At 54.7% G+C, this 13,409-nt stretch overlaps 1 protein-coding gene across 8 annotated transcripts in view; it reads right to left on the bottom strand.

Annotated features, from left to right (window-relative positions):
• Positions 1-6,456, bottom strand: part of FBLN2 (fibulin 2) — a 101,453-nt gene extending 94,997 nt beyond the window's left edge. For 2 of the 8 annotated variants that reach the window (XM_054721611.1, XM_054721610.1), the window contains exon 1: positions 6,387-6,421. The gene's annotated coding sequence lies outside the window, so the exon portion shown is untranslated. Of the gene's footprint in view, positions 1-5,218; positions 5,305-6,386 lie in introns of those variants that run through there. The other 6 variants (XM_054721608.1, XM_054721612.1, XM_028135302.2 and 3 more) reach the window with 5 other exon arrangements.
• Positions 6,457-13,409: the final 6,953 nt, after the last annotated feature.

Here is a 13,409-nt window from a genome sequence, read left to right as displayed (position 1 = left end):
GACAGCAACAGAGGTGTGATGGGGCATCGCCTTCCCCTGATCGCTGGGTCGCCTCCCGCCCCTGAGGGCTCCCAGACTGTGAGAGGGGGCAGGCTGGGCTGAGGGACCCCTCCAGTACATGAATTCTCATGCACCGGGCCTCTAGTATATATATAAAGAAATATGACTAAGCCATAAAAAGAATGAAATCTTGCCATCTACAACAACAAGGATGGACCTAGAAGGCATTGTCCTGAGTGAAATGTCAAAAAAAGACAAATGCCACATGATTTCACTTATATGTGGGATTTACAAAACAAAATAAACGAACAAGCGCAACAGAAACAAACGCATAGATACAGAGAACATCCTGACAGCTGTCAGATGGGGGTGACGGGGATGAAAAAGGTGAAGAGGTTAAGAAGTACAGATTGGCCCAGGCCGGGTAGCTCAGGTGGTTAGAGCGCTGTCCCAATATGCCAAGATTGCAGGTTTGATCCCTGATCAGGGTGTTACTGGACAGGGGACCTGGCCCTGAACAGGTCTGCCTAGGACCAGCCAATAGTGTATGGGTTCTTCACTTCGTGAAGGAAATATTTTACAGCACGAGTCCAGGTGATTATGAGGGTGTGTTTATTAAACAGTAAAAACAAGGAAGGGCCAAGGATAGAAGCAGCAACAGGAGAGCTAAGCTGGCTTCTTGGCTCACTGGGAAGTCAGAGAAAAAGGGCCTTGGACACAGGTTCAGGGAATTAGCCCGGGATGAGCTGCTGCCGCCCATTGCTCCCCTGATTACAAGTCTCATGGGGACCCTTATAGTTAGGAGATGCGTACCTGTGGGGAGAAAGAGGGGGAAGGGAAAGGTGTGGGCACTGGGTCATTTGCTTGAGGGCTTTTATCTCTCTTTTGCAGGCGGAAATTTTAGGAAAGGATCAGGGGAGGGTTTCAGCAGAATACACATCAGTTTTCCAGGAGTGCTCCTCCAGGGTAATTGTCTCTACTGATTGGTCAGCGCCAGGGCAGGGGGTCATTGGATCATTTATCATCGCAGCTGGTCCTGGAGCTGAAATACAACTGAGGCCTAGATGTTATCCCTAGGGAGGTGACCTGTATCTGGCTGAAAATTGGTTGGCTGGTTTGTTCAGTGACCTATCTCAGTTTCCCCATTCTACTTGCCAAGGAATTTTCCTAGCATCTTAGTATCCTGCTTCAAGGGCACGTATAAAAATCAATCAACCAATGAATGCATCAATAAGTGGAACAACAAATAGAGGTTCCTTTCTCTCCTTTCCTCTCCATCTAAAATCAGAAAATAAGCATTTTTTTAAAGAAGTGCAGATCAGTAGTTACAGAACAGTCATGGGGATGTAAAGCACAGCATAGGGAATATAGTCAACAATATTGTAATACTATGTATGGTGTCAGGTGGGTGCTAGGGTTATCAGGGTGACCACTGAGTAAGTTATATAAATATCTAATCACTGTGTTGTACACCTGAAACTAATAAATATAATGCTGTACATCAACTGTAATTTTAACAATCAAAAATAGAAGAACTGGTGTGTCCCGATCACAGTGCCCAGGGCTGGCCCCGTGCACACAATGCACCTCAGTGATCAGAACAGAGAAGGGTAAGAGGACAGGACGGCCCACCTCCCCTCACGTCCACGTCTTCAAAAGATGCCAGGGTTTCTCCTGTCACTGTGTCTCCCTCACACTACTTTCACATTACGGTGCCAGTAACACCTCTTCCGGGAAGCCCCCCTGCCTACCACACCCGGTTCAGCTGAATGCCACCATCCAGGACCTCTGCGGTCTCCTGCAGGACAGCCCTGGCAAAAGCATTTCAGAACCTAGGTAACATGTTAATTAAGCACTGCATACTTGCCAAGCCATGCCTGGGGCTTTCCATACATCCTTCAGACTTCATGCCAACCCTACTAGGTGGGCACTACCACCAGGTCCCTTTAACAGATTGAGAATCTGAGACTGGGAGAGAAAATCCTCACTTTCCAGGGTCATGAGACTCAGGCCAGGCAGGCACACTAGTACTCCCTGTGCTACAGCCCATGGACATGGGCAATATCTGGCTGGGCCTTCACCCACTGCCCTCTTCCCACATTCCAGGCCATTCCTGGGGACTGAATGATAGCAGAGCCAGGAGGCTGTTTCCAATTCACAGACAAGAAAAATGAGGACTTCTGAGGTGAGGTGGCCTAAGTGCAGGGTCTATCTGAAGGCAAAGGCATCCTATGCCTAAAAGCAGCCATCACACTCCCTGGGCACATGGCTCCCACCCCCTTAGTCAGGCAGAGACTCCCAGAGGCCCCTGGCCCCAGCCGGGGTCAGGCCCGCAGCACCACTTCCGCACCAACACTGTGACGGGCGAGGCCACTCGGCCTACAATACAGCCCTGCACAAAAAGCGGGGCTCCCCGCCCTCAAGGAAGGAAATAACCTTTCCTCAATTAGTACTTTCATGGCAGCAATCTCCATATGTGAGAAGACAGAGGCATTTTTGCAATGTTTCCAAATCCCAATAACTGTGAGGACAATGGTGTACAATGACGCACGCCTTGACCTGACAGGGGTGCTGGGCGGGGACCAGCCTGGAGAAGCTGAGTCAGTGGTGTGCACACGCCAGTGGAACCCTGTAATCAAGGGGTGGCCCGCCTGGGGCAGGACCTAGAGATGGACAGACCTGGCTCCCACTCCAGTTCTTCTTCCTCCCACCTCCCCGCCCACCTCCATCTCCAGAAGCAGCCAGGGTTTCTCCTGTCACTGTGTCTCCCTCACACTACTTTCACATTACAGTGCCAGTAACACCTCTTCCAGGAAGCCCCCCTGCTGACCACTCCCAGGTCAGCTGAATGCTCCCCCCTCCCCCATCCAGGACCTCTGTGCTCTCCTCCAGGACAGCCCTGACAAAAGCCTTTCAGAACCACATGTGTGAGTCCCTGCAGCCTTCGGGATGGCCATGGGAAGGACCACGGGCTGGCCCACACTAGAGGCTACTGCCAGAGCTGTGTGTGAGAAAGAGAACCCAAGGTCTTGGTCACATGTCCCTGGCATGGGTGCCACTAACCAGAAACCCCAATCCCACAGCCTTCCCTGGCTGCTCCCAATAAGGCATGGTCAGGGTTGCTAACCCTCTGGGAGGAAGGCCACAACTCCACGACTCCCCACTACCCCGTAAGGACCTGATGTAGGCCCCACCCTCTCCCCCTACCCAGAAGGGGCTAGAGGGAAGCTTTAAAATCCCATTCAGACCTCACCTCTCTGGGAATTGAATCCTCATCACACCCAGAATACAATCAAAACCCCAGATCAGGCCCATCCCAACCGCCCTTCTTGTTCACAGGGATCTTTTCAACCAGCCTCTCTGGGTCACTTGCACCTGCGATACCCTGGGCCTGACTGTCCCCATGCACCCGGGCCTGCTCTGCTGTCCTCCTCTGGCACGCTCCCTAAACAGCCTGCGCCCCACCCCAGCACCAGGCCAGCTTGTCTGCTCTACCTCAAAGGCATGGAGGCACAGAAAGCACCCGCTGGGCTCCCACCGTGTCGCCCACCAGAAAGCAGGCTCTTTGGATGCAGAAGACATCGCCTCGGTCACTGTTTTACCACCAACACTCAACACGGTGACCAGCACCAGCAGGTTCTCAGTAAGCACCCGCTGAATAAAGGAAGGAGCGGTCTCACTTCCTCTTCCCAAACCCTGAGGGATATAATAAAAGAATTGAGGCTCAGAGGGTGAGTCACTGGCCCAAGGGAACAGTCTGTGATTGGCAGAGCTGGATCTGCATCTCGTAAGGTGCCAAAGCAGGGACCTCTTCTGTACCCGCTGCCCCTGCTCTGGCCCGTCGGGTCTGGATCTGTCCGGTTTCCTGGTCAGCAGAAGGTGGGAACAGGCTCCCGACAGAATGTCAGTGCTGCAGCGCCCACCCCAGGAAGAGCCAGTGGTCAAATCCCCAAAGGAAACACCCACAGGAAAAGGGGGAGAGAGAAAGGGTGGGTTTTTTCTTTTGACCATTTGCCAAACCCTACAAAAAGTGACTTTGTTACCATCTCATTTTAATCAAGTGGAAACTTGTGTATACCAAGCCAAGAAGTCAGTCTGCTCCACCACAAGATCATAAAGCCGGGGATTTAAAAACCGTCCTTAAACACTTGGCTCAGTTGGGTAGAGCCTCATCTCCATGCACCAAGGTTGCAGGTTTGATCCCTGGTCAAGGCACATGTGGGAATCAACCAATGAATGCATAAATAAGTGGAACAACAAATCCGTGTTCCTCTCTCAAATCTATTTTTTTTAACTCACAAATGAACAGTCACCCACCAACCGCCCAGTTGCTTTTGAATGCTTTTGAATTTGATGTAATGTTTTGAACAGGCAATGCAATCACATAGTTCAAAAACTAGAAAATATAAAAGACACAGTGGGAAATGTTATCGCACCTTTGTCGCCCACCGGCCCACCTCCCAGGTAACCTCAGGTAAGCACAGCATGCTCGGTGTCTCCTCCTACAGGTGGTGTCACACATCCCAGCGAACCTGTACCTACACATCTTACTCTGCACAAGAGGCGCCGTGATTTACACACCATTCAGCACCTCGTTGACATGTGAGACATGCGTGTGCAGCAGACAAGAGTGCGTAGAGAGGCACGCACATTTAACAGAAACACAGCGGACCGATAAAGAGGCACGTATGTCTGAGAGAAGCCCTGTGCAAGCACGCATGTATGAAGCATGTGTGCACAAAGGGCAGGGTGCGAGAGATGCGTGCAGCGGCCCAAACCTGTGAGGGGACCTGGGGCGGGGCCGAGCCTGGCCCGAGACCTGCAGAACGGAGTGACAGAGGCGGGGTGCGCCCTGCGGGCTTCGCTGACTGGTGAGGGCGGGGGTGCCTGACCTAGGGTTCCAGTCCTCCCCTCGGGACGGCAAGGCGGGGATGGACCGGGCCTCGCGACCCGGGGGACAGTAGGGGAGCCGAGGGGTCAGGAGGGGACGGGGCGGCGGGGCCTGGCGGGGGCACCCTGCGGGGAGCCCTGGCCCACCGCGGAGCGCCCGCACCCCTCCCAGGGGCCCCGCGCTGCGCGTGGCGCCGTCCCGCCGCTGGGGTCGGCACTCGGAGCGCGGCCGCGGGGCCGCCAGCCGTCGGGGCGTCCGAGCGCTCAGAGCACCGAGCGGCGGCTGGCGAGGGCGCCGGGAGGCCCGGGCGGGTCCGTGTGCACTCACCGCGGGGCGCTGCGCACGTCTGTCGGTCGGCGCGTCTGTCCGCCGGGCCGTCGGCGCGTCCGGAGCTCGGCGCGCGGCGGGGCGGAGGCTCCGAGAGGCGGGCTCCGGCGGCTCTGGGAGGTGGGGGGCTGCTCCGCCCCCGGGGCGGGGTCTCGCCGGGCGGGGTGGGGGGCGGGCCACCTGGTGCTGCTCGCTCCCGGCCGAGGTGCGCCGACCGAGGCCCGGAGAGGGCGGGCTGCGCGTTTGCCAAGCGCCGCGACCCCTCCCCGCACCCCTCCCCGCCTGGTCCAAATGCTGTTCCACGTTTCGCACTGTTGCCTTCATCGGGGGCTTTCCGGCCACCTCAGCTAGCGTGACCCTCCGTGTCCCCAGGGAGGGTGGGCTCAGAAGATGCGCGGTTGGGGGGACCCGAAGGGCCTAGGCACAGCACTGCCACCGCAGGCCAGCTTGGCCCCGGGCCCAGGATGCCGGCCCGCCCCGCTGCCTGCCGGCACTTAAAACCGCGACCGCAGGTCCTTAGCCACACGGTTTCCAGCCCCCGGCTTGGAGGCTAAGTTTGTCGGTTTTCCCAGCCCACACATGTGACCTCAGCCGCTGCCCAGACCTCTCTGAGCCCAGCCTCCTCGTCTCCTGAAAGGGTTAACCCCTGGCTGTTGATGGGGAGACCTAGAGCGCCCCTGCCATGTCCTCAGCTAGGGCCCACCCAACAGGTGGTGAGCAGCCTGCAAGTTGGAGCTCAAAACATGAGTGACTGTGACTCTCCTACAGTCCACGCAGGGCGGGCATCCCGGGTCTGGTGCCCACGCACCCTGTTTGCAGACTGGGAGGCTGTGCCCGCTAAGAGGCCCTGTGGGGAGCGGGCAGTTGGCAAGGGACTACTTCGCAGGCCCTTTCCCCTAACCAGGGGCTCAAAACCCCACCCCAAAACCTACACCAGCAAAAGCCAGCGCCCAGCGCAAACACTGCCCCAGAGCAGCCCAGGGGGCCCTGCGGGCCTGCCCAGAGCCCCTCCCTCAGTCAGGCCCAGAGAGTCAGGACCCGGAATTCTGCCTGTCCGTCCGGCTGTTACCCTCTGCCTGCCATCTCCTGTCTTTGTCTGTCTAATGTAGTGAAGTTCACATGGGTGAGCAGGCAGCCTGGGGTGACAGAAGACACCTGTGTCACTCACCTGGGCAACTCACCACCCTCTGATGCGGTTCCCTTCCCTGCAGCAAGTTCCTGCAGCCTAGAGGAGAGATAGTAGATGATTTGGCCTCACAGCAGCCTGCTGAGCCCAAAGCCAAGACCGCTTTCCAGGAGATAAAGTGGAGACATGTTGCCAGTCTTCTGCTATCTGAGCCGGAGACGCAGTGAAGGCGGCCGTGCCCCGGGAGCCCTGCCAGGACGTTATCACAGACACAGAGCACATCACCCACCAGGAATGTGCGGCCCGGGTCTGGCCGAGATGCAGTTGGAGGAAGCTCTAGGCTGATCGAGTCTGAGTCCGAATGCTCAGAGTGGGCAGCAAAGTTACTCACACCCGTGACAACCTCCCAGCCCCTGGGCATTGTGGCACCAGCACTGGCAGTCATGGGGCTCACCTGCACCACCTAGCAACCCGATGGGGAGGAGAAGGCTCACTGGGCTTTTGGGGTCTGCATCCTTGCTGAGTAGCCTTGGGGAGGTCACTGCACCTCCTCTGGCATCTGAGATATGAGAATAACAATAATAACCACCCCATATAACAATGACATGGGGTTTAGAAGCAGGGGCTCTGTAGCCAGGTGGCCTTGGTTTAAAGCCACATACCCCTGGGTGACATTGAGCCTTAGTGGCCTCCTCTATAAAATAGTTTCTGCCTCAAAGGATTGTTTTGAAGATGTTTAGAGCAGAGTCTGGCACATGATAAGCCCTGGATTAAATGTATATTGTTGTTGCTGCAGCTGCTGTTGTTGTTGTTATCTTCACCCAGATTAAACCAACTTGAGTCAGCAGCGGCACCCAAAATATCCCTGAACACCTGGGTGCAGACAGCATGGGGCTGCCCTCTCCTTGAATGGTGATCCCGGACTCCCCACCGGAACTTCGCCTGCTGCTGCCTCTGAGGGCTGCTATGGCATCCCGCCCGCCAAGAGCGGGCTCCGCACTGGGCCTGCTTCCCCGCAGCTCCGGCCTCCCATTGAGCACCTGTCGCAGGCACACTGACTGGGCAGAGGGGCGGCTGTCTGTCCTGGGCTGCAAACGATGCTACGAAATAAGTGGGCCCAGCAAACTCTGGAATATTCCCCAGTATGGGAAAGATATTTCAAAGAGATGGGCAGTGATTTGCAGGCAGAGGTGGGGCACCACCTGCCATCCTGCTCCTCCACAAACCCTGGCAGCACCGCCCAGACCCAGGCCTTAGAGCATGGCCATCCTTAGAATCATGTGGGACTTTTGTTTGAAACATCAGCATCTATGCGTGACTCCAGAACCATTAAACCTGAGTCTGCAGAGGGGTGCCGCTGGGCATTGATGGTTTTTAGAGTCCCAGTTGACTATAAGGTACCACCAAGTTTGGAAGCACACTTGTTCAAGTCCTCCTCCGTCCTCCTAGCTGGTCCCTCCCCAAGGGGTGAAGGGTCTGTGAGAACCAGGGCATGTGCCCGCCTGGACTCATGATGCCTCATTTCAGTCCCTGGAATTCCCTACAGTGGAAGGAAAAGGGCTCTAATAAATCTAGCAAGTTTAGTGTCTGAAAGTAACTCACATGATGACCTGATCATAGATTCCCAATTGGACAGGCCATGGGGAGTAGGCCTATAACTTCTTTAGTAGAAAGCTTATCTTTTCCTTAAGCAAGCCTTGCCCACTGTTACTGTGCATCTACGTTAACACTCCTTCGCAATGCCTCTTTTTCAGACCCCTCAGAAGCATAACCACCGTCAAGTTAGCACATGAACTACCAAGCAAAATAGAGATAGGCTCATAGATATAGAGCAGGCAGACAGCTCTGGAGGGGAAGTGGGTGGGCAGGGGGCATGGAGGGATTGAGCAAAAAAGAAAAAAGAGAGAATTCATGGATGTGGACAACAGTGTGGTGATTGCGGGTGAGGGGTAGAAATGGAAGAGGGAATAGGAGGGGTAAATGGTGATGGAAAAATAAAATAAAATAAAATAAAGTACATCATCTTGTTAACTACTCTGCAACTCAGTCCCCGCCTTGCTTTTTCCCACCTCCATGTAGTCTTCCTTAGTTCCCTCATAAATCCCAAATGCATAAAAGAAACTACAAACTATCATCATGGATAGTATTTGAGATCTTGCTCCCCGGCATATGTTGTCAGTTATAAAAATTCTCTACACGTTTGGACGTCTCTTACGTTTCTTACGTTGACACTGCTCAAACTGCCCTGAGCACAGGGTCTATGTGGGCCCCTTCTCTGGCCCCTCCCCTCAGGAGTAGGTGGCACCCCTGTGGACACATCCCAGGCCTGAGGGGTGGCCAAAGGCAGCTGATGGCTAGTGGTGTGAATGGAGCTCAGACATGTGGACACACAGTCAGTCCTTGGAAACTAGGTCTGGCCCTCTCTGGTCTGAATCTCACTCACCTCTCCAGCCTCTTTATCCACACACACTCCTGTCCTTAACCCCAGCATCTTACTCTTCAACCCAATAAGAAGCGGATTATAACCCAGGAACTTCCCCACGCCCCTGCCTTTCCACCCACCATGGATGCGGCTCCACTTAGGGCAGAAACTACTGACCTCCCACTATTCACGTCAGAAACGTCACTGTAGGAACTGCACAGACCCGGACTGCCCAGCTGGGACTGCGTTCCCAGTCTCCCTGGAAGCCATCGAACGGGAGCAGAAGTGATGTCGTCTGCCCCTTCCCACTGGCTAAAGCGAGGACCTGGCTGTGGACGTGGAGCTCGAGTAGCCACCTGGTAGACTCCTGGGTGGAAGGATCCCTGAGCCTGCTGGAGCCATCAGACCTGTCCTGGACCTTCACATGACAGAGAAATACGCTTTCAAATATGCTGAGCCATCGACTTTTAGGATCTCTTCGTTACAGCAGCTTAAACTATACCTAACTATTAACCTCCATCCCACTTAGGCTAGCTATCTCCAAAATTCCGCTAAGCAGCTGTAGCACACGTCCTGCACCCATCGGCACAGGAACTCGGGTTCAGAACCGGGAAGACTGTGCAGTCTACACCTGTGGCTTCTACCCATCCGCATCCCCTGCTGCAGCTACCGGCCTGAGTCTCCTCTGCAGAACCCTCTTCTCTCCCTTCTGGATCCATGTGGTTCCTTCAATGGAGCTTATCCTCCCCTCCTCCTGGGTGTGGCCTGCTAGAGTATTCCACCCAGGGAAGGGCTTGTGACTCAAGGGAGGGGACCTCTTTATTTAAGGCCCACTGTGGGTATGAGCCTGTGACTTGCAGGCTACCTCCTAGGGAAACCTGCTGAGAATGAAGCCAGTTCAAAGGAAAGCAGAGCTGAGAGGAAGAGGAAGGGGAGGGGGAGGAGGAGGAGGAGGAGGAGGGGAGAGATGGAGGGAGAGCTTTCTGATGACCTAACATTTAAGCACCTGATTATACTTTGGTTGGAAACCCACCCGTGGATTTTTCAGTTACAAGCGCCAATAAATTCTCTACAGATTTGGAGTTTTATTATTCACAACTGAGAGTCTTTGCTAATGTGTTTCATTGATGCAACATTACCTACCGAATCTGGAGTCTGCACTTCCCAGGCCCTCTTTGGACACAGGTGAGCAATCAAGGATCATCACTTTATGATGCCCAGACTCTCCCCAAGAACTTTGCCTTAAATAAATGGGACAATGATTGGAATGAAAATAAACTTCTGTTTGTTAATGCCCAGCATTTTAATAGACACCCTACATTGATTAATCCATTTAATTCTAAAAACAATCCTAGAGGTGCTAGATAATATTGCTCCATTTTACAGACAAAGAAACTGAGGTTCAGTGACATAGAGGGCCCCAGTCCAGAGCAGTGTGACTGCAGAGTCTCCACGCTTTTCCCTGCCCTTGCAGAGAACACAATGGAGCACACTGTAGGAGGCAGCGGGTTTACTATGCCCAGGGTTTGTGAACAGGGACTGGGTGACTCCCTGGCAGATGGAATGGGGTGTGTAGAGAAAGGGGATAGGGGGAAACATTACAATTTCTTTTCATGCTGGGGTTTCTCTACACTTTCCCAAACTCTCTGCTTATTCCTGGAGAGCTGCCCGGGCTGATGCCTCCCATCTGGGAATGATTAACTCCTACCTCCTATGGCCCAGCACATTCATGACTCACCCCCAGCCCAGCCCTCGCCTGGTGTGATGAAATTTCTGGCACTTCAGAAAAGTTCTGGTCACCCTGGACAAGACTGGTCCCAGCCTTGCTGTTCAGTACAGCTTCCCTGGCTTGGGGAGGGGGGAGACTGAGGGGGCCAGAGGTGCTGACCTCAGGGGCTGGAACTTCACTAGTGGGCCGGAAAACTAGGCTGAGGGTTCTCAGAGCCTGTTCCCTACTGGAGCAGGCCAGAGGGAAGGGATTAGCCTATGGCCACACAGTGAAACCCTAAGGAGCTAAAAGGGGCCCAGAGACAGGAAGCCTGGTCCCAGCAATCCTCTTGCCCATTCTGAGCCTCAGTTTTCCCATCTGTGAAATGGGAGGGGTTGACACTAATTTAATTTAATTTATTTATTTTTAAATCTTTACCTGAGGATATTTTTTCCTTGATTTTTAGAGAGAGTGGAAGGGAGGCAGAGAGACAGAAGGGGAGAAAAATTGATGTGAGATACATCGATTGGTTGCCTCCTGCATGCGCCCCGACTGGGACAGGGATCGAGCCTGCAACCGAGGCACGTGCCCTTGACACTTCAGTCCTCCAGTCGACACTCTATCAACTGAGCCACATTGGCTAGGGCTGACTCTGGTTTTAATAAGTAAGTTAGGAAATCTTACCTAATAATAGACAAACATGTAAATTGACCATAACTTCACTATGCCCATAGCCAGAGTGACTATGCGAATTAACCCAAAAAAGATGGCGGTTAATTTGCATACATAGGTGCCTAGCGCCTGTGTCCCAGGAACATCCTGGCACCCAGGTCACTGTGAGGTAAGGCCTGGGCAGGAGTGGACTCCCTGAGATCGATCGCAGGGAGCTGGGGTCCGCTCCTGATCTCAGGGAGCTGGGAGTCCACTCCTGCCCAAGAGGCTTTCTGCCTGGGCAGGCCTGGGCAGGGGCGGAGCCGGCGATCAGAGGGAGCTGGAGGGCCCCTGCCCAGCACCTCCCATTTCACAGATGGGAAAACTGAGGCTCAGAATGGGCAAGAGGATTGCTGGGACCAGGCTTCCTGTCTCTGGGCTACTTCGGCCAGAGGCTTTAGGCCTGGGCACGGCCCAGCCCGCGATTGGTGTGAACTATAGAGGAAACACCTTTTCTGACTGCACATTGGCTAAGCTTCCTGTATGCCACTGGTAATATTCTTAGTGACTTGGGTAATAAGAATCCAAAAAGGTGATCTAGGGTTTTTCCACTACACTTCTGGAGAAAAAAATGAAGGTCCGCTGCTGGAGGGGCTAAGAAATGTCATATCCTGCCCTAGCCGGTTTGACTCAGTGTATAATGCCTCGGCCTGCAGACAGCAGGGTCTGGGTTTGATTCTGATCAAGGGCATGTACCTAGGTAGCAGGCTCCTCCCTGGCCGGGGCCCAGATCAGGGCTCATGCAGGAGGCAACCAATCAAAGTGTTCCTCTCACTTTGATGTTTCTCTCTGTCTTTCCCTTTCTCTTCCACATTCTCTAAAAGTCAGGCTCACAGACAACAGGGGGGTGGGGGCATGCGTGGGGAGGGGTTTGGGATGGGAATGGGGGGGATGAGGACAAATATGTGATATCTTCATTCATTTTTACTAGTGAGGTATTCATCTTTCTTTAATAAATTTAATAAATGGAAACATATCCTCAGGTGAGGATAAAAAATAAAGAAATGCATATCCTATGAAAGACACATCTTGAAAATGCCTAAAGAAAGTTGTCATTTTTCTTGGTGAAGGGACTGGAGTCGTGTTGATGAAAACACCTTGGTGGCTGTGGTGACTGACAGTGGCTGCAGCAGCAGGGTGATGGGGCTGGTGCCTTCCCCTGACCAGCCCGGTTGCCTCCCACAAAGGGAGACCAGACTTTGGCTTAGGTACACTCCCTGTGGGGCGCAGGCCTAAGCCGTCAGTAGGACATCCCCTGAGGGCTCCCAGTATGTGAGAGGGGGCAGGTTGGGCTGAAGGATCCCACCCCCAGTGCACGAATTTCGTGCACCGGGCCCCTAGTACAATAATAAAACATTCAAGGCCACGCGCCCCTGGGTCTGGGAGAGGCCACGCACCCCTGGGTCCGAGTGCGGCCACGCGCCCCTGGACCCGGGTGAGGCTGGGTCCCTGGGCCCGGGTGAGGCCACGCGCCCCTGAGCCCGGGTGAGGCCATGTGCCCCTGGATCCGGGTGAGGCCACACGCTCCTGGGTCCGGGGGAGGCCACACTCCTCTGGCTCCGGGTGAAGCCAGATCTCGGGTCCGGGTGAGGCTGTGTGCCCCTGGATCCGAGTGAGGCTGGGTCCCAGGCCTGGGTGAGACCATGCGCCCCTGGGTCTGGGTGAAGCTGGATCCCGGGTCCGGGTGAGGCCGTGTGCCCCTGGATCCAGGTGAGGCTGGGTCCCGTGCCCGGGTGAGGCCGTGCACCCCTGGGTCTGGGAGAGGCCATGCGCCCCTGGGTCCGGGTGAGGCCACATGACCCTGGGCCCGGGTGAAGCTAGATCCCGGGTCTGGGTGAGGCCGTGTGCCCCTAGATCTGGGTGAGGCTTGGCACCTGGTCCAGGTGAGGCCGCGTGCACCTAGGTCCGGGTGAGGCCACGCGCCCCTGGGTCTGGGAGAGGCCATGTGCCCCTGGGTCCGGGTGAAGCTGGATCCTGGGTCCGGGTGAGGCCGTGTGCCCCTGAGTCTGGGTGAAGCCGTGCCCCTGGGTCCGGCCGAGACCAAACCAGAGGGAGTCGGACCTCCGTTACCACCATTTGTCCACCATCCAGAGCTGAGGGGTCAGTGCTGACATGTACACATAAGGAACTGATGGACATTGAAAATGGGTCTCAAAAGAACTGTTGGTCCAGAAAGAAACTCACTACAGACTGATTCATTTGCCTCTCAGCATAACTATTATTG

This window comes from Eptesicus fuscus, chromosome 9 (genome assembly GCF_027574615.1).
Source record: "Eptesicus fuscus isolate TK198812 chromosome 9, DD_ASM_mEF_20220401, whole genome shotgun sequence".
NCBI lineage: Eukaryota > Metazoa > Chordata > Mammalia > Chiroptera > Vespertilionidae > Eptesicus > Eptesicus fuscus.
This window is presented reverse-complemented; position numbering and strand designations above follow the sequence as displayed.